Raw genomic sequence first — 24,135 nt, 5'->3', positions numbered from 1 at the left:
TTGCTGTAGTTAAATACAGTACTGTACTGTATTACAATTTACAGTATTTTTTTCAACAGTATTTGGAGCATGTTTGTTATACTGTACTGTATTTTGTTCATATACCTGTACTTTATAGTGCAGTTTTTGTTTAATAAAAATTTGGGGGGACATATTTCTTTTGCATTATATTGCTTGTGTTGTTACACATGCATTTTGTTAACATACTTGCACATTCATACAGTACCGTAGTCGTTTCCCACATGAGGAAATTCTGTTATAAGGAAAGATTGAACAATGCTAATATGATTCCTTACAAGAGAATACTTACTGTATATCTGGGCACCACTGTCATCCTGATAGTATTAACCCGCGCTGCTAACGAAATGGGGAGTTGAGACCAATTGGCCTGGTCCATCTAAGTCCTAACGAACAACTTTTCAAAATTATGCTCGAGGAGACCCTTATATTGTTTACTTACGACTATCCCCAAGAAACAAAAGCTGCTCCTGTTCACTTTAAACGGCACGCTAAAATTCCCAATTTCACATTTGTCAGTGTCTAAAGGCATCAACTCACTTTTATGGAGGTTCAACTTGTATCCTGAAAATCTGCCAAATCGTTGTAACAAGTCAAGGACATGTAGAATAGAAGTCCAAGCATTAGAAAGATAAAAAAGTAAATTGTCAGCGTACGAGACCTTATGTTCCATGCCCCCTCTATTTATCCCTGTTTAAAATCGGTTTGATCTAATAGCTACAGCTAGGGGCTCAATGGCCAGAACCTAAAGCAAAGGGCTCAATGGACATCCTTAGTGTGTTCCACAGTATAACTGTAATGGCTCTGAAAGAACATTATTAGTTAAAATCCTGGCCACAGGTCCAGAATATAATAATTTAATCCAATAAATGAATGTAGCTCCTAATCCAAACTGCCTTAACGTCTCGAACATATAGTTCCATTCTACTTTGTCAAAGGCCTTATCAGCATTCATCGATACAGTATGACACATTCCGAGGGAGACTGACTGGGGGTGTAGATTATATTAAATAGTCGCCGAATGTTGAAAAACGAATGTCTATGCTGAACCAAACCTATTTGATCATGGGATATGATGCTGGGGAGAACAACCTCCGAACGATGTGCAAGTATTTTAGCAAATATTTTGTAATCTGCATTTAATAACGAAATAGGCCTATAGGACCCACATTTTAATGGGTCTTTGTCTTTTTTTGCTAATAATATAATGCAAGCCTGATTCTAAGTAAGTGGAAGGTGACCAACATACAGTGACTCATCATATACAGCCGTCAGGATGGGAGCCAACTGCAAAGCAAATTTTGTGTAGAACTCATTTGGGGAAGCCGTCCAATCAAGGCGACTTCCCGGCTTGAAGCCCGGCTATCGCATTCCTAACTTCTTGCAGAGTTAGAGGTTTATTCAATTCCACGACTAGTTCCGGAGATACCTGTGGAAAATCCAAGTCCTTATAAGAGTTTTGAATGGGTTCTGTTTCGGCAGGAGCTTCCGAAGTGTACAAATCACTGTAATAATCCGTAAACACTTATTAATTCCCCGTTTATCCTGAATTATTTTGTCATCCTGAGAGCTCCGAGTGATATTAAATTTAGCTTTAAACCCTTTTAATTGCCGAGCCCACTTTATCCCCATGTTCATAAAAATTACTTCTATTCCTGGTCAGCAAATTCTCAATAGCATATGAGATGGCACAGTCGTATTCCGATTTGAGGCGAAGTCGTTCTTTATACAGAGTTGGAGATGGTGATTGTTCATAAGTGTTGTCAATGTTAGTTATTCTTCGTTCCAAATCCACTAGTTTTACTGTTGTTTTTCTCCTCTTAGCTGCCGTATAAGAAATAATCTGGCCCCATAAATAGGCTTTAAGAGCCTCCCATATTGATGAAACAGAAACGTCTGGTGTGGTACTGAATTCGAGAAACAAAGTAATTTGACCCAAAAGGAATTCCACAAATGCCTCATACGCTAACAAAAGTGAATTAAACCTCCAGTCCTTACAAGTCACACCTACATCCGAAATATTGAGTTTCAAAACAAGAGGCGCGTGATCTGAGATCACTATAGTTTGATATTCACACGAGCGAATGTTAGATAATAGCTTATTGTCTGTGAAAAAGTAATGTAGTCTGCTATATGTGTGGTGTACATGTGAAAAAAAAATGAAACAGATGTATCTATGTCCTCCTTCTTGGTTAAAATTATGGCGGAGAAGTGGCACCTGGATCTTAAAGGAGAGGATTTTGAAAGGGCGCTTCGTGTTGGACCTGCACGGGACACGGCAAGGTACCCACGCGTTATCATCTTCAAACTATATAAGTATCAGAAGAAGTTATACATCCTGAGAGGAGAGCGGACAAAGAGAGGGTGACCACCTCAGAGTGGTGCCTGGTTTGTCTGCTGAGGTCCGGACGAGAAGGAAGGACTTTTGGTCTTTGAGAGAACAGTTGCATCAAAATAACATTAAAACCATTTTTAGATATCCAGTGACGCTGCATGTTGTGGTTGGAGGACAAGTGACAATTTTCACCGCAGTGGAGAAAGCTAAACTGGAATTAAGAAAGAAGTATACATGAATCAAATGACCCGAATTGGTTATATTCGGTAAGAGCAAGTTAAATTTTAACATCTCAAAAGCTGCCTGTGGAAAATAAGATTTAACGCCTAGCTATAGATTTCGATGGTAAATTATTTTTCAGGTTGATGGGTAAATGGTGATCACTTGATTGTAATTATCATTATTATAATTATCATGATTTATTAGGGTTTTGTTTGTTTTGTTGTTTTGTGTCACTTGTTCAGCAAAACTGTTGGGCTAGGAAGATGAGTTTTTGATTCATATAAAAGTCAGTAATTTAAAACAATAATATTTTGTGATGTATACAGGTTATACTGAACATAATCTTAATACTTTCAAACTTGTAACTTGTATTGTAAATGACTACAAGAGGGCATCAAAAAAATCATAGTCATCTATTATCTTGAAAAAAATAAAATATATATATATATATTTTAGCGGCAGAAGACAGGGACCTTGGCGGTCCGATCCCCGGACACAAAAATTAGCTCTTGGGACATGGAATGTCACCTCTCTGGCAGGGAAGGAGCCTGAGCTGGTGTGTGAGGCTGAGAGGTCCCGACTAGATATAGTCGGGCTCACCTCCACACACAGCTTGGGTTCTGGTACCAGTCCTCTCGAGAGGGGTTGGACAGTCTTCCACTCTGGAGTTGCCCAGGGTGAGAGGCGCTGAGCAGGTGTGGGCATACTTATTTCCCCCCGGCTTGGCGCCTGTACATTGGGGTTTACCCCAGTGGACGAGAGGGTAGCCTCCCTTCGCCTGAGGGTGGGGCGATGGGTCCTGATTTTTGTTTGTGCTTATGCACCAAACAGCAGTGCAGAGTACCCACCCTTTTTGGAGTCCTTGGAGGGTGTGCTGGAGGGCGCTCCACCTGGGGACTCCATCGTTCTGCTGGGGGACTTCAATGCTCACGTGGGCTATGACAGTGAGACCTGGAGAGGTGTGATTGGGAGGAACGGCCCACCCGATCTGCACCCGAGCGGTGTTCTGTTACTGGACTTCTGTGCCCATCACGGATTGTCCATAACGAACACCATGTTCAAACATGAGGGTGTCCATATGTGCACTTGGCACCAGGATACCCTAGGCCGCAGTTCGATGATCGACTTTGTAGTCGTATCATCGGACTTGCGGCCACATGTTTTGGACACTCGGGTGACGAGAGGGGCGGAGCTGTCAACTGATCACCATCTGGTGGTGAGTTGGCTCCGATGGTGGGGGAAGATGTCGGTCCGACCTGGCAGATCCAAACGTATTGTGAGGGTTTGCTGGGAACGTCTGGCAGAATCCCCTGTCAAAAGGAGTTTCAACTCCCACCTCCGGCAGAACTTTTCCCACGTCCCGGGGGAGGCGGGGGACATCGAGTCCGAGTGGACCATGTTTCGTGCCTCCATTGTTGAGGCGGCCGATCGGAGCTGTGGCCGCAAGGTGGTCGGTGCCTGTCGTGGCGGCAATCCCCGAACCCGCTGGTGGACACCAGCGGGAAGGGATGCTGTCCAGCTGAAAAAGGAGTCCTATCGGGCCTTTTTGGCCTGCGGGACCCCGGAGGCAGCTGACAGGTACCGGCTGGCCAAGCGAACTGCAGCTCTTGCGGTTGCTGAGGCAAAAACTCAGGTGTGGGAGGAGTTCGGGTAGGCTATGGAAAATGACTTCCGGACGGCTTCGAGGAAATTCTGGTCCACCATCCGACGTCTCAGGAGAGGGAAGCAGTGCACCATTAACACTGTTTATAGTGAAGATGGGGTGCTGCTGACCTCAACTCGGGACGTTGTGGGTCGGTGGGGAGAGTACTTCGAAGACCTCCTCAATTCCACCGACACGCCTTCCACTGAGGAAGCAGAGCCTGGAGACTCTGAGGTAGGCTCTCCTATCTCTGGGGTTGAAGTAACCGAGGTAGTCAAAATGCTCTTTGGTGGCAAAGCCCCGGGGGTGGATGAGATCCGCCCGGAGTTCATAAAGGCTCTGGATGTTGAGGGGCTGTCATGGTGGACACGTCTCTACAACATCGCCTGGACATCGGGGACAGTGCCTCTGGATTAGCAGACCGGGGTGGTGGTCCCCCTTTTTAAGAAGGGGGACCGGAGGGTGTGCTCCAATTACAGAGGGATCACACTCCTCAGCCTCCCCGGCAAGGTCTATTCAGGGGTGCTGGAGAGGAGGGTCCGTCGGAAGGTCGAATCCCGGATTCAGGAGGAGCAATGTGGTTTTCGTCCCGGCCGTGGAACAGTGGACCAGCTCTACACCCTCAGCAGGGTCCTGGAGGGTGCATGGGAGTTCGCCCAACCAGTCTACATGTGTTTTGTGGACTTGGAGAAGGCGTTCGACCGTGTCCCTCCGGGAGTTCTGTGGGGGGTGCTTCGGGAGTAGGGGTACCGAGCCCCCTGATAAGGGCTGTCCGGTCCCTGTACCACCGATTTCAGAGTTTGGTCGGCATTGCCGGCAGTAATTCGGATTCGTTTCCTGTGGGGGTTGGACTCCGCCAAGGCTGCCCTTTGTTACCGATTCTGTTCATAACCTTTATGGACAGAATTTCTAGGCGAAGCCGAGGTGTCGAGGGGGTCCGGTTTGGTGGCCTCAGTATTGCATCTCTGCTTTTTGCAGATGATGTGGTACTGTTGGCTTCTTCAAGCCTCAGTCTCCAACTCTCGCTGGAGCGGTTCGCAGCCGAGTGTGAAACGGTTGGAATGAAAATCAGCACCTCCAAATCTGAGACCATGGTCCTCAGTCGGAAAAGGGTGGCGTGCCCTCTCCGGGTCGGGGATGGGATTCTGCCCCAAGTGGAGGAGTTCAAGTATCTTGGGGTCTTGTTCACGAGTGAGGGTAAGATGGAACGGGAGATCGACAGGCGGATTGGTGCAGCGTCTGCTGTGATGCGGACCCTGTATCGGTCTCTCGTGGTGAAGAAGGAGCTCAGCCGAAAGGCGAGGCTCTCAATTTACCGGTCGATCTACGTCCCTACTCTCACCTATGGTCATGAGCTGTGGGTCATGACCGAAAGAACAAGATCTCGGGTACAAGCGGCCAAAATGGGTTTCCTTCGCAGGGTGTCTCCCTTAGAGATAGGGTGAAAAGTTCAGCCATCCGGGAGGGACTCAGAGTCGAGCCGCTGCTCCTCCGCGTTGAGAGGAGCCAGTTGAGGTGGCTCGGGCATCTGATTAGGATGCCTCCTGGACACCTCCCTGGTGAGGTGTTCTGGGCATGTTCCACCGGCAGGAGAGACTATGTCTCCCGGCTTGCCTGGGAACGCCTTGGGATCCGCCTCACAGTTCGAAGGTCATGGGTTCGATCCTTCTCCGGCCTCCCTGTGTGGAGTTTACATGTTCTCCCCGTGCCAGCGTGGGATTCCTCCGGGAACTCCGGTTTCCTCCCACATTCCGAAATCATGCATGGTAAGTTAATTGGACACTCTAAATTGCCCCTATGTTTGATTGTGAGTGCGGTTGTTTGTCTCTGTGCGCCCTGCGATTGGCTGGCAACCAATTCAGGGTGTCCCCTGCCTCCTGCTCGAAGACAGCTGGGATAGGCTCCAGCACGCCCGCGACCCTTGTGAGGATAAGCGGTATAGTTAATGGATGGATATATGTATATACATTGACATGTATACATTATGCTTATAGAAATATATAGATGCAGGCATTGAGCTCAGCATTTTAAAAAATGTGGTTCCTAAAATCAGAAATGGCTAAGTCTGTGTCCAAAAATCGCTGTGGCAGAGACGGGGACTTGGAGACTCACAAAGATGTTAACGGGGACTTGAAGCCCTAGGACGGTGACGATGTGGACTTGAAGACTCACGACAGTGATGACGTGGACTTAAAGACTCATGACAAAGTTGACGTGGACTTGAAGACTCAAGACGATGATGACGTGGACTTGAAGACTCACAACGATGATGACGTGGACTTGAAGACTCACAACGATGATGACGTGGACTTGAAGACTCAAGACGATGATGACGTGGACTTGAAGATTCATGGCGATGATGACGTGGACTTGAAGACTCACGACGATGATGACGTGGACATAAAGACTCATGACGATGATAACGTGGACTTGAAGACTCACGACGATGATGACGTGGACTTAAAGACTCATGACAAAGTTGATGTGGACTTGAAGACTCACGACATTGATGACGTGGACTTGAAGACGCACGACGATGATGACGTGGACATAAAGACTCACGACAATGATAACGTGGACTTGAAGACTCACAACGATGATGAAGGGAATTGAAGACTCACGACGGAGTTGACGTGGCCTTGAAGACTCATGACAAAGTTGACGTGGACTTGAAGACCCACGACGATGATGATGTGGACTTGAAGACTCACGACGATGTTGACGTGGACTTAAAGACTCACGACGATGACGACGCGGACTTGAAGACTCATGACAAAGTTGACGTGGACTTGAAGACTCACGGCGATGATAACGTGGACTTGAAGACTCATGACAAAGTTGACGTGGACTTGAAGACTAACGACGATGATGATGTGGACTTGAGATTAACAACGATATTGACGTGGAGTCAAAGACTCACGACGATGATGACGTGGACTTGAAGACTCACGACGATGATGACATGGACTTGAAGACTCATGAAAAAGTTGACGTGGACTTGAAGACTCACGACGATGATGGCGTGGAATTGAAGACTCATGATGGAGTTGACGTGGATTTGAAGACTCACGACGATGATGTCGTGGACTTGAAGACTCACGACGATGATGACGTGGACATGAAGACTCATGACAAAGTTGACGTGGACTTGAAGACTAACGACGATGATGATGTGGACTTGAAGATTAACAACGATATTGACGTGGACTCAAAGACTCACAACGATGATGACGTGGACTTGAAGACTCACAACGATGATGACGTGGCCTGGAAGACTCACGACAAAGTTACGTGGACTTGAAGACTCACGACGATGATGACGTGGAATTGAAGACTCACGACGATGTTGACGCGGAATTCAAGACTCACGACGATGATGACATGGAATTGAAGACTCACGACGGAGTTGACGAGGATTTGAAGACTCACGATGATGATGACGTGGACATGAAGACTCATGACAAAGTTGACGTGGACTTGAAGACTAACGACGATGATGATGTGGACTTGAAGATTAACAACGATATTGACGTGGACTCAAAGACTCACAACGATGATGACGTGGACTTGAAGACTCACAACGATGATGACGTGGAATTGAAGACTCACGACGATGTTGACGCGGAATTCAAGACTCACGACGATGATGACATGGAATTGAAGACTCACGACGGAGTTGACGAGGATTTGAAGACTCACGATGATGATGACGTGGACATGAAGACTCATGACAAAGTTGACGTGGACTTGAAGACTAACGACGATGATGATGTGGACTTGAAGATTCACGACGATGATGACGTGGACATAAAGACTCATGATGATGATAACGTGGACTTGAAGACTCACGACGATGATGATGCGTAATTGAAGACTCACGGCGGAGTTTACGTGGACTTGAAGACTCACGACGATGATGACGTGGACTTGAAGACTCATGACAAAGTTGACGTGGACTTGAAGACTCACGACGATGATGACGTGGACTTGAAGACTCATGACAAAGTTGACGTGGACTTGAAGACTAACGACGATGATGACGTGGACCTGAAGATTAACAATGATATTGACGTGGACTCAAAGACTCACGACAATGGAGTTGACATGGACTTGAAGACTCACGACGATGATGACGTGGACTTGAAGACTCACGACGAAGTTGACGTGGACTTGAAGACTCACGACGAAGTTACGTGGACTTGAAGACTCACGACGATGATGACGTGGAATTGAAGACTCACGACGATGTTGACGCGGAATTCAAGACTCACGACGATGATGACATGGAATTGAAGACTCACGACGGAGTTGACGAGGATTTGAAGACTCACGATGATGATGACGTGGACATGAAGACTCATGACAAAGTTGACGTGGACTTGAAGACTAACGACGATGATGATGTGGACTTGAAGATTAACAACGATATTGACGTGGACTCAAAGACTCACAACGATGATGACGTGGACTTGAAGACTCACAACGATGATGACGTGGCCTGGAAGACTCATGACAAAGTTGACGTGGACTTGAAGACTCACGACCATGATGACATGGACTTAAAGACTCATGACAAAGTTGACGTGGACTTGAAGACTCACGACGATGATGATGTGACTTGAAGACTCACGACAAAGTTGACGTGGACTTGAAGACTCACAACGATGATGACGTGGCCTGGAAGACTCATGACAAAGTTGACGTGGACTTGAAGACTCACGACGATGATGACGTGGATTTTAAGACTCACGATGATGATGACATGGATTTGAAGACTCACGATGATGATGACGTGGACTTGAAGACTCACAACGATGATAACGTGGACTTGAAGACTCACGACAATGTTGACATGGACTTGAAGACTCAGGACAAAGTTGACGTGGACTTGAAGACTCACGACGATGATGACGTGGACTTCAAGGCTCACGACGATGACATGGAATTGAAGACTCACGACGGAGTTGACGTGGACTTGAAGACTCACGACGATGATGGCGTGACTTGAAGACTCACGACAAAGTTGACGTGGACTTGAAGACTCGCGACGATGATGACGTGGACTTAAAGACTCATGACAAAGTTGACGTGGACTTGAAGACTCACGACGATGATGATTTGGACTTGAAGGCTCACGATGATGACGTGGACTTGAAGACTCACGATGATGATGACGTGGACTTGAAGACTCACAACGATGATGACGTGGACTTGAAGACTCACGACGATGATGACGTGGACTTGAAGACTCATGACAAAGTTGACGTGGACTTGAAGACTTAGACGATGATGACCTGGCATTGAAGACTCATGACAAAGTTGACGTGGACTTGAAGACTCACGACCATGATGACATGGACTTAAAGACTCATGACAAAGTTGACGTGGACTTGAAGACTCACGACGATGATGATGTGGACTTGAAGGCTCACGATGATGACGTGGACTTGAAGACTCACGACGATGATGACGTGGACTTGAAGACTCATGACAAAGTTGACGTGGACTTGACGATTTAGACGATGATGACCTGGCATTGAAGACTCATGACAAAGTTGACGTGGACTTGAAGACTCACGACGATGATCATGTGGACTTGAAGGCTCACGACGATGACATGGAATTGAAGACTCACGACGGAGTTGACGTGGACTTGAAGACTCATGACGATGATGACGTGACTTGAAGACTCACGACGAAGTTGACGTGGACTTGAAGACTCACGACGATGATGACGTGGATTTTAAGACTCACGATGATGATGACGTGGACTTGAAGATTAACAACGATATTGACGTGGACTCAAAGACTCACGACGATGACGTGGACTTGAAGACTCACGACGATGATGACGTGGCAGTGAAGACTCATGACAAAGTTGACGTGGACTTGAAGACTCACGACCATGATGACATGGACTTAAAGACTCATGACAAAGTTGACGTGGACTTGAAGACTCACGACGATGATGATGTGGACTTGAAGGCTCACGACGATGACATGGAATTGAAGACTCAAGACGGAGTTGACGTGGACTTGAAGACTCATGACGATGATGACGTGACTTGAAGACTCACGACAAAGTTGACGTGGACTTGAAGACTCACAACGATGATGACGTGGCCTTGAAGACTCATGACAAAGTTGACGTGGACTTGAAGACTCACGACGATGATGACGTGGATTTTAAGACTCACGATGATGATGACGTGGATTTGAAGACTCACGATGATGATGACGTGGACTTGAAGACTCACGACGATGATGACGTGGACTTGAAGACTCACGACGATGTTGACATGGACTTGGAGACTCAGGACAAAGTTGACGTGGACTTGAAGACTCACGACGATGATGACGTGGACTTCAAGGCTCACGACGATGACATGGAATTGAAGACTCACAACGGAGTTGACGTGGACTTGAAGACTCATGACGATGATGGCGTGACTTGAAGACTCACGACGAAGTTGACGTGGACTTGAAGACTCGCGACAATGATGATGTGGACTTAAAGACTCATGACAAAGTTGACGTGGACTTGAACACTCGCGACGATGATGACGTGGACTTAAACACTCATGACAAATTTGACGTGGACTTGAAGACTCACGACGATGATGACGTGGACTTGAAGACTCACGACGATGATGACGTGGACTTGACGACTCATGGCAATGATGACATGGACTTGAAGACTCACAACAATGATGACATGGACTTGAAGACTCATGACGATGATGACGTGGACTTAAAGACTCGTGACAAAGTTGACGTGGACTTGAAGATTCACGACGATGATGACATGGACTTGAAGATTCATGGCAATGATGACGTGGACTTGAAGATTCACGACGATGATGACGTGGACATAAAGACTCATGATGATGATAACGTGGACTTGAAGACTCACGACGATGATGATGCGTAATTGAAGACTCACGGCGGAGTTTACGTGGACTTGAAGACTCACGACGATGATGACGTGGACTTGAAGACTCATGACAAAGTTGACGTGGACTTGAAGACTCACGACGATGATGACGTGGACTTGAAGACTCATGACAAAGTTGACGTGGACTTGAAGACTAACGACGATGATGACGTGGACCTGAAGATTAACAATGATATTGACGTGGACTCAAAGACTCACGACAATGGAGTTGACATGGACTTGAAGACTCACGACGATGATGACGTGGACTTGAAGACTCACGACGAAGTTGACGTGGACTTGAAGACTCACGACGAAGTTACTTGGACTTGAAGACTCACGACGATGATGACGTGGAATTGAAGACTCACGACGATGTTGACGCGGAATTCAAGACTCACGACGATGATGACATGGAATTGAAGACTCACGACGGAGTTGACGAGGATTTGAAGACTCACGATGATAATGACGTGGCCTTGAAAACTCATGACAAAGTTGACGTGGACTTGAAGACTCACAACGATGACGTGGACTTGAAGGCTCACGACCATGGCGTGGACTTGAAGGCTCACGACCATGATGTGGACTTGAAGACTCACGGCGATGACGTGGACTTGAAGACTCACGACGATGACGTGGACTTGAAGACTCATGACGAAGTTGACATGAACTTGAAGACTCATGACGATGACGTGGACTTGAAGACTCACGATGATGATGACGTGGACTTCAAGACTCACGACGATGTTGACGTGGACTTGAAGACTCACAAAGATGTTGACGTGGACTTGAAGACTCACGATGATGATGACGTGGCCTTGAAGACTCAGGACAAAGTTGATATGGACTTGAAGACTCACGACGATGATGACGTGGAATTGAAGACTCATGACAATGATGACGTGGAATTGAAGACTCATGACGGAGTTTCCGTGGATTTGAAGACTCAGGACGACGATGACGTGGACTTGAAGTCTCACGACGATGTTGACGTGGACTTGAAGACTCATGACAAACTTGACGTGGAATTGAAGACTCACGATGAAGTTGACGTCGAATTGAAGACTCATTACAAAGTTGATATGGACTTGAAGACTCACGACGATGATGACGTGGACTTGAAGACTCACGACGATGATGACGTGGACTTGAAGACTCACGACGATGTTGACATGGATTTGAAGACTCAGGACAAAGTTGACGTGGACTTGAAGACTCACGAGGATGATGACGTGGACTTGAAGACTCACGACGATGATGACGTGGTCTTGAAGACTCATGACAAAGTTGACGTGGACTTGAAGACTCACGACGGAGTTAACGTAGACTTGAAGACTCACGACGATGTTGACGTGGAATTGAAGACTCACGACAATGATGACGTGGAATTGAAGACTCTTGATGGAGTTGACGTGGCTTTGAAGACTCAGGACGATGATGACATGGACTTGAAGTCTCACGATGATGATGACGTGGACTTGAAGACTCATGACAAAGTTGACGTGGACTTGAAGACTCACGACGATGATGACGTGGACTTAAAGGCTCACGACCATGACGTGGACTTGAAGACTCATGACCACCACGTAGACTTGAAGACTCATGACGAAGTTGATGTGGACTTGGAGACTCATGATGATGATAACATGGACCATTTACAGCACAGGGAAATATGGTTTCTTCCGCTGAACAGTCTTCAGAAAATCCTTGTTCATTTCCGGGCTCCATTAGTTGAGTATGTTCTGAGGCTTTTTTGGTCTTTTAAGTTGCGAGGAGGATGAGTTAAGTGTTTCGATCTGGTTTGCTCTTCTTCATCGTTGTCTGCAGTAATTATCAATCCGGCTCGAAGGACCATGTAAAATATTTGCTGATATGACTGGGTTTCAGAAGTTTATGACAGTGATAACCGCTACAGTATATCCGGTTAGAACATAACACTGTCCAGGTGAGCAATAATCATAACAGTTTTGTCGTTGCAATCTTTAATTGGCTTGGATATGGGTGTGGTTTTTGCTAATGCACGCACACCTTATAAGTTGGATCGCCTGAAGATAGAATGTTCTCACGTGTTACAATGACTTTGTCTAGTAATTATCGAGGGCCCTGAAATAGGTGACCAAAACCTGCCTAACTAAAATTAAATTACACTAACAGACTAACCACCAGAGAGTGCTATGACAACATAAATAAGAAAGTACCTTACTTCATTAAGATTATCTATGATGACTGTATTTCAGACACACTTTCAATTTAGGTGTTATATTTACCGTCACTTGCACATGCAATGCACATAGCTGGTAAAGATGGCACAATTTAATTATATGACTTTTTTTTTTTAATGCAAACAAAATTCCAAAACAGACTGTGAAGACCCATTACAAGTCAATCAAATCAATTTTTTATTTATCGAGTGCTTTTCATTCATATAAATGCAACTCAAAGTTGTTCACATTATTAAAATCACCCACTCCACCACCCAAAAGTACGCAAATACCTACGCAAACATACAGTACACAAGGTAAAACTTAAAAGAGCAAGAACCTGAGACTGGTTATAGAGCAGGCATGTTCCAGTCCTCAAGGGCCACTGCCCTGCCTGTATTCCATCTCTCCCTGCTGCAACCCTAATTCAAATGATGAGCTCATCAGCTAAACAGCCAGGACAGCTGATGTTTGTTTAATTAATTTGAAATAAAATATCTTTGTAAATGCTACTCTGTTTTTCATACTGTTCTTGAGTTGGGTGTTACTAGTTTGCACAGGTATTTCAAGTGTGAGAACATTTCATTGTGTGATAGGGTAAGTGTGGTTATGCTTAAAAGGATAAAAGTGTTGTTCAGGAAGGGAAAAAAGGTTCCCTTAAAAAGCATGTGGTAACACGATCTTATTGATTCATGGCTTTACTGGCCGCCAGTTTTCATATCGTTGACGTCATTGTAGAAACAGACAGTGCTTAAGCAACATCACTTCCTCTCTGGTGCATTTCACTAGAGTCCATTTTAAAAGTAAAACCTACCTTTTCGGGTAGTTTGAAACCTGTTACCATATAGTAGTTGTGTGTGATTCACTTGTACTGTAGTATGCATGGTCAGATTACTAAATTCAAATATTTTACATCAATTCATAATAGTAATTAGTCTGCTCCAGACCAGTATTAATTATACCAACAAAACAAAACTATTTAAGCATATTTATGCATTTACTAAGAAAATGTGAAAAAAAAATACCGTAGTCAAGACCAAGTCACACAAAAAAGGTTGTACTTGGTGTTTGAACGCTGGCAACTTCCCTGTCCCTGCTGTAACAACCACAAGGTGTTTCCAGGCAAATAGTACATATTTGCACATGCTGCTGCCTCTGCTTGTAGGAACTAGTCCTCAGGAGTGTGAAATGTTCCCTATTACAAACTTTGTCAAATAATCATAATAAATCTTGTCTTCTGATGCTAAATAGCTTCTATGTGAAGGAGACTAGAGGTGTTTCTTACCTTGTAGAGCTGCTCAGTGGAGTACAGGCGGGAACCCTGAGTAGGAGATGAGGAGTGCCGTCAGAAACAGTTGTGATGCATATGGCTCTGCTCTGAGTGGGAGAGGTCTGCAGATTTAATAGCCCACACGCAACAGGAGTGGTGTACCCCAACAAAACACATTGAGAAGGGAAGAAGGAGGGAGGAGCATGTTTTTCACCACACCCAGCACTAGTATTGCACCATAGCCTGCAACATTGAGAAGAAAATGACAGATTGTGTGTTTGTGATGAGTGACACAATTAGTAGATGCACATAACAGATGGTGGTGCTACAGTTAACTCATGTAATCAATAAAAATTAAGTGCATGGTAGCTGCAGAAATGACAACAAAGCTCCTCTCATTCGTTGTGAAATACAATGGTATATAAGGACAGAAGGGTTTGTGACCTATTCAAAGTAAAGTTTGTGTAAAGAAATCAAAACCTAGCTATTTTACCAGTATGTTTTTTTTTTTTTTTTGAGCGGGTGGGGGGGCTTATTTATTACTTATTCTTCGTCAAAGGTTCAAGTTTTTAAATGTGTAAAAATCTAAATTTCAAGTAAATCCTACTTGAGTTTTCCTTTTTACTGTTCAGTCTTTTAGTCTTTTAGTTTAGTTACTTATTTGAGTTAAAATATACGCTTTTATGAGTAGGTGCTACTTTTTAAAAAATATCTTTACAACTCATTTTAAGTTGGATCTTTCTATTTACATTTGATTTGCGAAATGGTATTTCATATAAAGAAAATTTGTTCCAAATAAAAGCAACAGAAATATACACCACTGCTTTTCAAGTTTATTAACCATAAAAATAATACATGTATTATTTTTACGGTTGAATTCTTACGCACATATACTGAACATTCAACTTTTAACTTGCTCTCCTCAAACAGCAACCCAGCAGGCAAAATCATCATCATGCTAGCTGCTACGCTGTGACACAGGGCTTAGTATTTTCACTACCCCAAGGACATTGTTTAATGCCAGCTTTAAATAAGCAAAAAACGGACAGAACTCCAGTGGTAGAATTACCTGGACAAAAATAGTTTCTAATTAGGTGGACTGAGAAATAACAAAGCTTTAACACAGTGCACATGAAGACAGAATGAAACAAGAAACACACAACTCCCATCATGCCACGACCACGATGATTGGTTGCAATCTAGTCAACACGGGTATGGCAAGCAGCAAGACAGTACAAAAACAATACTCCAGCACCTCCCTTGTTTGGAGCCGTACTTAAATACCAACAAGTGCTGATTGAAGACAGGTGGTCTGGCTGATTGCAGTTGCTGCAGCTGCGAGACCGCGCCCACGCTCAACTAGGGTAGACTGGATAGAATGCATTCACCAAAGGCCAAAAACACAGGACATGACAGCCTCGGGTGGAAAGTAGAGACATTGGTAAACCCTCTTCAGCAGTCAGGAAATGTTTGGGCTCCAGGTGAGGTCCTCAGAAAGGTGGACCACAAGGAACTTGTACTAGCTGGAGACCACTTCCACTGCTACTCCTTCAATGTACAGGGGGGTGTCTGAAGTCATCATCTCTTTGCTGTTCTTCACACTGATGCAAAGGTTGTTATCTTCGCATAAGTCCATCCATCAGATGTTCCACCTCCTCTCTCTACTCTTGACCCATTGTTATTTTTTTATGTGTCTACGACCACTGTGTCATCCACAAACTTCACTATATGACAGCTTGGGAATTTTGTAGAGCAGTCCACTTTGCTTGTGTCTGCCAAAAGAACAAGATCACGGATACAAGCGGCCGAAATGGGTTTCCTCCGCAGGGTGTCCGGGCTCTCCCTTAGAGATAGGGTGAGAAGTTCGGCCGCTGCTCTTTCACATTGAGAGGAGCCAATTGAGGTGGCTCGGGCATCTGATTAGGATGCCTCTGTACGCCTCCCTGGTGAGGTGTTCCAGGCATGTCCCACCGGCAGGAGGCCCCGAGGACGACTGAATCGGGCATCACACGCTGCAGTGTGAACATATCTTATGTAATCTACTTTTCGGAACAAATACCACAACATTAAATTACTAGTTCAAAAAAAGATCAGCCAAACATGATATTGAGCCATGGTATGACATTATATTGGTTGTGTCACGTGGGGAACAGAATTTGTACCCAGAAGCAAACAAGACATGGATATGGAAAAACAGAGAGTCTTTATATACACAAATACTTAGTAACAATGGAGAGCAGGGCTGGATGCAGAACACAGAAATACAAGTAACAACAGAAAGCAGGGCCAGATGCTGAAGGCATGGAAGAAAGTTTGACAGTTCTGACAATGTGTCACTGAGCAACTCGAGCTTAAATACTGAGAGACATCAGGCCATGCCCAATCCTATATGACAAAAAAAAGTGACAATATAAAAGACCATAGCAACTGACAACATCAAAGACCCAACCCAAAACACAGTCACAACAGTGTGCTTTGTGTTGCCACTTCTTGGTGTCTTGACATCAAAACATCACACTATCTTAACTATATCATCATCAGATGCATGCGCTTCAGGACACTGGTGTTGGGTCGTTCTCGAACGATTCATTCAAAAATAACGAATCTTTTCAGTGAACGTGATTGAATGGATCACTTCCTCAAGTGTTTCGTTCTTTTTACATATATACCTTTATTCAAGCAAAGAACACGTACAGAACAGTCATTAGTTCTTTGGTGAACGAATCTTTTGAACGGTTCTTTTTGATTAACGTATTCTAATGATTCAGTTCACTGAAAAGAACTGTTATGCCCATCACTACAGAGGAAAAAATAAGAGTTTGGCACAACTGCTTTACTTTTCTTAAATCTTGCCTTTTCTGCGCCAATCTTTCTTCCTGATATCAATATTTACTTTTGACTGAGTCTCCTGTGACCTGTGAAGCTAAGCTAACTTCAAGTTCTGATTTGCTGTTGACCAGCAATCCAGCAGTGGTGGGGGGGACAGAGAGAGAGAGAGAGAATGAGCAAGTGAGCGAGAGACATCAAACGATGCCCAACTCTTTAAATGAAAAGATGTGAAGATTGGACAAGTGGTTTTGAGAAATTCAATTCTGATCTGAGAAATGTACTAAAGCAAATATGAAAAACTGAACCATAGTTTGAATTATAGTGCAGTCAATAGTCAACCAAGACTTCACACTGGATGATCATTTAATATATTTAGCTTTCCTACCTGATGATTTGTCTTCTGAAGAGAATAGAACCAGAAATCTAACAAAAGTTTAGCCCTTATCACAGTCATGATGGAACTATTTTTTAGTATACAGTATTGACACTGTAATTGTGCAAAACCCAGCAGCAATACAGTAAATTCCAAAGCAATGCAAACAGTCCCATGGCCAGACATGATACACAAGTATGTTTAATAGCATGTTATTTTAATGGGAAAAAAAGATACAATCATAAATGATTGATTTTTCTTTTTTCTTTTAACATTAACAAAAAAATGAAATAATTTTCTTGTATGGCAACACTTTCATTGAAAGCAATCTCTAATGTTCTCATTGTCACAGATATTGCTATCATAAGACCATTGGATTGTGTTACTTTTCTGCATGAGCGGTCTTATGGTAAGATAGAGCAAATTCAAGAAACAGGCTTGGTTGGTCAATATGAATTAGAATACGATTTTGTGTATTGGGAATGAATACAATATTTTCACTGCCCAATATAACCTGAAAAAAAGCCACTGGCTTGATTGAAATAAAAAACAACAATTAAATTAGCACTGAGAGAGAAAAGGAGAAATTGAAGGAGATGTTATTTAATTTCAAAGCCACAAACACGAATAATGGATTGAGGCCAAGGGTGCTCAAGTCCTGTCCTCAAGAGCCCCTATCCAGCCGGTTTTCCATCTCTCTCTACCTGCAACACATCTAATTCAAATGATCACAATCGTTATCAGGCTTGTGCAAAGCTTGCTGATGAGCAGATCATTTCAATCAGGTGTGTTGCAGGCAGGGAGAGATGGGAAAACAGGCTGGATAGGGGCTCTTGAGGACCGGACTTGAGCACCCCCGATTTAGGCTGTTGAACTTCTATTACATGACCTCCTTCGTTGTCATTGTGACACATTATATTAAAAATGGTTATATTTAGAATTATATAGTTTCCACAGGTGTTAAGTCAAGTCAAATGAATATAGCCCTTAATCACAACAAAGTCTCAAAGGGCTTCACATGACAACTAACGACATCCCCTGATGGAGGATGGGCAAGGAAAAGAAAAAAAAAACATCTGGGGAAGAATTCAAATTAGAAACCTTGAGAAGAGGCTACAGATGGTGGAATCCCCCTTCCAGGATGATCAGGCTGCAGTGGATTTTGAGAGCAACATTTAACACATGTTATGATGCTATAAAAATGTCAGGTTCAGTCAACCTAGAACATTTAATAAAACATTACACAAGGAAGGAAGACAAGAGAATTTAACTATTTTTCACTCACGAGGAGAATTGACCGAGACGTGCTTAGCGACAAACCTCCTACCACTCTAAACAGACTCTGCCATGGCCTCTCTTTTTATTTACAAAAGGGTGGTCCATGGTCACATAGACAGTTGCTCTCAGGGTTAGGGGAAAAAAATCACAGATGAGAATGCTTGCACTGACAATGATTTAAACACAAAGTGTTCAACAGACAACTGCAATTTGCTCCAGCCACTCTCCTGAGATAAGGGAAACAATTCCTTATCTCTAGCTGCAGCATGAGTCATGCTCTGCTTTCTTCATGGACAACTTTAATTTACATGACACAAACAAGGTTATACTGTTGAATAAATGCTTTGACTACCATAAGAGTAAATATTGGATAACTTATGTATTCTAACAATAGTTGAAATTATGTGAAAGTCAATCAAAAGAAGTGCTGCAGGAAGACAGTATCAATGGCGAGAGAGCACGCCTTACGATGTTAGTAAGATAACATTTATGGTACAGTGCATATGAAAAAAGTGTTTGTATTGAATGTAGCTATAGGTTTTTTTGAACCATTATATTGATGTAATGATTGACTGACTTAATAATTGTGTATTATATCCACATTCTGCAGCGAAGAAGAGCTACAGGCAAGGTTGAAACAGCGGTGTAAAGCCAGCATTGTGAATAAAATACCTGAGCTGGACGTCGCCTATTTCTCGTCTGCATATTCAATCGACCCAAGTGGTCCCAGTCTGTCCGAGTCAGCCAAACGACGATGAGAATGGACTTAACCTGTACCACGTCACACGCAGGTGCCGTACTCCTGACACGCGGTAGAGTAAGGAAAAAACAACAGTGTTGTGTATCTTAGGGTCCCGCAGACACAATGACATGTGCCCCATATGGTTTTTATTTCACCGATCAACACGCTGTGTGTGTGTGTGTGTGTGTGTGTCTCTGTTGTCTCTGTAGGCTGATATTTAGCATTGCAAAGCAGGGGGAAATGGTAACCCTCAGGTATGAAAGGCAGACTACTATTCATTGACCATTTGTTTGGGAGAAGCCAGCATTCACTAGCCTAAATTACGTTATCTATAGCAGACCCTGATTGCTTCATCATCCTCACTGGAGATTTTAAGCATACTGATCTCAAGACTATCCGACCAAAATTTCAACATTTTCCAACTCAACAGCACCCCAGCTCTACTCTGAAGATATCCAAAGCCTGCCCCATCCCCCACGTTAGAATGTCAGACCACATCATTGTTATGTCTGCCAGCATGCAGACACAGTGAGAATGTTGCCAAACCAGTTTTGAAGCAGACAATTTGGCCTGAGAGGACCTCCACTGCGCCTCAACACTGGTTTGATTCAACAGATTGTGAAATGTTAAAGTATGCAGCAGTAATAACTACAAGAATAATAACAATGCCACAATTACTGTTGGAATGTTTTGTCATATAGATTTAAATCTTTCATTACCACATAGACAATAATGATGCTGCTGGAGACTGTGGAGAAAAGGGGGGAGGGGGTGGCACACCCAGCAGGAGGAGTAGGTGGAGGCTGCAGCAGGAGAGACTGAGTGGGGGCAGGCATCTGATCGAACCTATTGAAAAAGAGATTCAGCTCATTTGCCCACTGCAGGTCCTCCCCAGTCCGGGTCTTGGGTTGTCCGTGGCCTGAGATGGTCTTGAGGCCCCTCCAGACTCCCCTGGCATTATTCTGCAGCAGCTGCTCCTCCATCCTCTTCCTGTAGGACCTTGTCCCCTCTCTGATCCTCCTCCTCAGCTGGCGCTGCACAGTCGTCCGCTCCTCTATGTTGCCTGATGCAAAAGCCCTCCTCTTCTCCTTCAGGAGAGCTTTTATGTCGGGTGTGATCCAGGGTTTGTTGTTGGAGAAACACCTTACTGTCCTGGTGGGTATGGTGTTCTCCATGCAGAAATTCATATAGTCTGTAACAGTGTCCGTTAGACTACTAATGTCTTCCCCGTGAGCATCGCTGAATACTTCCCACACAGTTGTGCTGAAGCAGTCCTTTAAGGCCTCCTCGGCCTCTCCAGACCATCTTTGAACCGTGCGGGTCGCAGCTGGCTGCCTGCGGACCAGAGGTTTGAACACAGACTGGAGAGCCACCAGGTTGTGATCAGCTTTGCCCAGCAGTGGGAGGGGCAGTGATGTGTATGCCTCCTTGGTGTTGGCATAGAAAAGGTCCAGTGTTTTATTGTCTCTGGTGTGGCAGGTGACATACTGTGTGAGTGAAGGCAGAGAGGAGGAAGGGGAGGCATGATTGAAGTCACCAGAGATGAGTGTCAGGGCATTTGGGTGCTGTGTTTGTAGCCTGCTCACTGCTGCAGTCAAGACATCACAGGCTGTGTCACCGCTGGCAGCTGGTGGGACGTAGACGGTCACCGCGATCACTTGACTAAACTCTCGCGGGATGTAGAATGGCCTCATGCCAACAGCTAGCAGCTCAATATCCCTGCTGCAAAGCTGCTCCTTAATCGTGATGTGCCCAGGATTACACCATCTATCGTTCACAAACACAGCCAGCCCTCCTCCTTTCCTCTTTCCACTCTCCATCGTCCTGTCCGCGCGTATGATTTGGAAGCCGTCCAATTCTACGACCGCGTTCGGCGTTAGCGCTGTTAGCCACGACTCCGTGAATAGCATCAGGCTAGCTTCCCGGAAGTCCCTCTCATGCGGGGTAAGCGCCGCTAGCTCGTCCATCTTGTTGGGGAGGGATCTAACATTCCCCATGATAACAGACGGGAGGACGGGATGGTATCGTCTCCTCCTTTCCCGGCGTTTAACTCCCGCATGAGATCCCCGTCTCTTCCTCCTCAGCTCACGGGGGATATCGGGTCTCGCCCCGGGAGCCGGCGCAGGGTTAGCACGGAGTGCTAACAGCTGATTCCGGCTGTAAACAATGGGGGCGCGGCTCCGAGCCAAGTCGCCGGACACGATCGCGCAAAAAATAGCCACCAGCAGCAGCAAGAATACCGCAGTTTGGGTGTCCATTGCTACGCAAGTTACGACTATCAACTATATGAAAAAGGTATGAGGTAGAGTAATAGTAAGGAACAAAAACACATGAAAAGGCTCACCGGTGAGCCGGAGCTACTGTAGCGGGCTGCCACTCGCGCGGCGCCAGAACCGGGAAAAAAAAAAGGGGGTTGTTTTGCAACGAGCTGGCGATGTGAAGTGCAGTAAATAAACCCTTAGACATCATGAAGACATTTTTAACAGGGATGAAAAGAAGGATGGAGAGAAACGAAGATAGTGAGTCAAAAAAAAAGTCACCCGAAATCAAAGATGCGCAAATATGACGAAGCATTATGTAGCGCTTGGCTTCACTGTGACTACAGTTGGAGGCGAGGAAAGACTGGTGTGTTTGCTGGGTCTAAAAATGCTTGGAGCGGACAGCATGAAGCCAAATAAATTAAGGTGCTGTTGCTGCACTGAAGACCAAGTACAGGTCCCAGCTAAACATTGAGCAGGAGCTGAGAGTTGCAGTATCATGCTTCAAACCTCGCTTTGAGAAGCTGTGCGTTGCAAAATGTGCTCATTGTAGCCACTAATCTTGGCTTACTCATTTTGAAAAAAATAAATAAATAAAAAAATTAAAAAAAATCAGCACAAATTGTTTTATTCATTTTTGTTTTGTAGGTTAAAGTGTTTTATATATTGTGTTCCTGAGTTAATGTTGCTGAAGTCAATTTGAATTTGTTGTTATTTTTTTATTTTGTTTAATTTTATTTTCAGCAGCAAATGGTGCAATAAGTCTGTCAAAAATGTTTACAGCTTAAACAAGGACATTATTATTTTTTGAATTTCAGGAAAATTGATGCACTTTCAATCTTTTGTTTTACAGACTAATAAACAATGTTAATAAGGATATTCTTGTAAATTGAACTTTATCTCTTTTCATTTTCTTTATATTAACAAGGATACGATGTTATGCAGAGGTGTACCTATCACTATTTTATAGACAAATGCTATTATTTATAGTTGCGGCAGAGAGTGGGTGGTGAGGTGGGGGGCCGGGGGGGCGCGAATTGTTTCCTTCTTGCTAGTTGAGAAACACTGTTTTAATGATTACTCCGGTTTCCTCCCACATTCCAAAAACATGCATGGTAAGTTGATTGGACTGTCTAATTTGCCCCTAGGTGTGATTGTGAGTGCGGATGTTTGTCTCTGTGTGCCCTGCGATTGGCTGGCAACCAATTCAGGGTGTCCCCCGCCTACTGCCCAAAGACAGCTGGGATAGGCTCCAGCACGCCCGCGACCCTTGTGAGGATAAGCGGTATGGATAATGAATGAATGAATGAATGTTTTAATGACACATTTTATGCACAATATGCATTATGCACGGCAGGTCATGACAGTTATTGTGGAAAGATTCGGAGGCATACGAGCTTCCGATTTACGTTTATTCCAAGCTACGTGGCCGCCATCTAGAGGCAATCTAACCTCATTCCTGAGAAAATGTCTTAAAGTGAGTCTTAATAGCTTGCAGCTGGTGCTATTTAAGGTGAACATGTCATCTGTAGTTGGGACTTTTTAAGGACGATCAAGGATCCCCTCCTGCCAATTCTCTGGTGCCGGTTCAGCCGGTATTACAAAGGAGAGAGAAAGGTGATATATTTGGCGAGATTATACTATTGCAACATCAAATCGATGAATGTAGTACTAATGTGAGCGTCTTTCATTTGTTTTTCCTTGGTTGGCTTGGCAACGGCGAGTCATGTCGCTGCACTCTTTGTCACTCCCCCCACCGTCCCTGCGAGGCAAACGGCTAGAGAGAGGTGATGATGCCGGAGTGCTTCGCCACGAAGCTTCACAATAGATTTTAGACATTAATTTTCGATCATCCAGGGTGTCTTTTCAAGATAATTTTTTCCAGATTACATTTATCTTTCATAATATGACAAGAAAAAAGTCTAACGTTGAGGCATTTCTTCTGGAAAATAGCCCAAAACACATGATTCGGATAATGGATGGATCAAAAAAGGAAGCAGTAATTTATGTCCGAACAAGATATTGGCTCT

General features: G+C 44.4%; 1 protein-coding gene across 1 annotated transcript in view; it reads right to left on the bottom strand.

The window, feature by feature from the left end:
• entpd3 (ectonucleoside triphosphate diphosphohydrolase 3) overlaps nt 1-22,216 on the bottom strand; it is a 138,692-nt gene extending 116,476 nt beyond the window's left edge. The window contains exons 1-2 of the mRNA XM_086039127.1: nt 22,192-22,216; nt 14,641-14,676 (exon numbers count right to left, since the gene is read on the bottom strand). The gene's annotated coding sequence lies outside the window, so the exon portion shown is untranslated. The remainder of the gene's footprint in view (nt 1-14,640; nt 14,677-22,191) is intronic.
• Between the last annotated feature and the right edge of the window lie 1,919 nt (nt 22,217-24,135).

This window comes from Filicampus tigris, chromosome 8, assembly GCF_054856515.1.
Source record: "Filicampus tigris isolate MCC_2025a chromosome 8, RoL_Ftig_1.0, whole genome shotgun sequence".
Lineage (NCBI taxonomy): Eukaryota > Metazoa > Chordata > Actinopteri > Syngnathiformes > Syngnathidae > Filicampus > Filicampus tigris.
The sequence above is the reverse complement of the archived record's forward strand: the minus strand, read 5'-3'. Positions and strand labels throughout refer to the sequence as shown.